Here is a 1,515-nt window from a genome sequence, read left to right as displayed (position 1 = left end):
GGTTAATGAACATGTTAAAGAGTGCTGGTCCAAGTACTGACCCCTGAGGGATACCACTGGTCACCCTCAGCCATGATGACTCAGTTCTGTCAATCAGTACCCTTTGGGTCCTACCAAGGAGCCAGTTACCACCGGACCATGAAGTAGTGGAGGCCGCATTTTCCCAATTTGACCATGAGAATATCCTGGAAGACCAGGTCAAAGGCCTTTTTGAAGTCCAAGTATATGACATCAACCTCAATTCCTCTATCCAGGTAGCAAGTAACCTGATGGTAGAAGGAAATGAGGTTGTTCTGGCATGACCTGCCCATGATGAAGCCATGTTGGCTACCCTTCAGAATACTACCTTCAGTTAGCCGTGTGTGATGGTTTCTTTGATGAGTATGATCCAGTATTTTACCTGGGGTTAAGGTCAAACTGAATGATCTGTATTTTCCTGGGTCCTCCCTGCTCCCTTTCTTAAAGATAGATACCACATTGTCTTTTTTCCAGTCTTTTGGGACCTCTCTCAAGCTCCACGAGTCTTCAAATAACTTTGCCTACAGTCACACAATGATGCCAGCCAGTTCTTTTAGCACTTTTGGGTGTAGTTCATCTGGTCCAGCTGAGTTATAAATATTTAGCCTTTTTAGGTGCTCCCCCAGAAGATCTAGGTCAACTGTGGGAGGGTGGTCACCTCCGCCATGGTCATCTTGTATCTTGGCAGCAGGATTTTACTCTTGGATTGGTAAAAAAGAAATATTCCCTGGCTGGGAATCGAACCCAGGCCGTGGCAGTGAGAGTGCCAAATCCTAACCACTAGACCACCAGGGAGGTGATTAAAGTGCTATCAGGAGTAGCTTTTCTGTAGTACTTCATATTGCAGTATCTAGCTCCTCAGAGCATTTCACTAAAGCTAATGAAGCTGCATGCTCAAACTATTAACAACCACCAACAGGAATATCCTTTATGTGTTTCTATTCTTTTGTATGACAAAAAATACTGTACATATCTTTATCTTTGTCTGCTTTGGCATTTTTGTCAACTCAGAAGCTCTTGGTCATCAGAGACATTACCAGGGAATACTACATGGAAGTGGCTCTCATCAATCCCTGTGTTTCTATTACTGTTTTCAAAAAACTACCATAGGATTTTCTATACTTTTTAAAAAAGCAGGGGGTTTGAATTAGGTACTGAGATTGGTAAGTGTTCATTACAGTATTTCAAATGAGATGTAAAACTTGGGCTAAATTCTGGATATTGCATGCAATCCAGGGTAACAGGCAGTGCAGAAACCACTTCATACTGGGAGAGTTCAAAGGATTAAATTCAAGCAAACATAAATCCTCCCTACATATCCTAGCCTATTCTACCTCTGCTGCTGTGGTGAAATGCCGGGCTAGCGGCTCCGGCACTGCTTAGGGGAGCCGCAGGCTTTGCGGAGTTGTGCGAGCACGCGGCTTGTGGGGCGGGATTGAGGTAGCTCTTAGCCGCCCTCGAGGTTCGCCGAGTTGGCACAAGTAGACGACTTAGAGT

At 44.6% G+C, this 1,515-nt stretch overlaps 1 non-coding gene across 1 annotated transcript; it reads right to left on the bottom strand.

The window, feature by feature from the left end:
* Positions 1–741: 741 nt before the first annotated feature.
* Positions 742–813, bottom strand: TRNAE-CUC. Its single transcript has one exon. It is a non-coding gene; the product is annotated as a tRNA-Glu (tRNA).
* Between the last annotated feature and the right edge of the window lie 702 nt (positions 814–1,515).

Source organism: Crocodylus porosus, unplaced genomic scaffold (genome assembly GCF_001723895.1).
Source record: "Crocodylus porosus isolate Cpor-Errol unplaced genomic scaffold, CroPor_comp1, whole genome shotgun sequence".
Classification (NCBI taxonomy): Eukaryota; Metazoa; Chordata; order Crocodylia; family Crocodylidae; genus Crocodylus; species Crocodylus porosus.
This window is presented reverse-complemented; position numbering and strand designations above follow the sequence as displayed.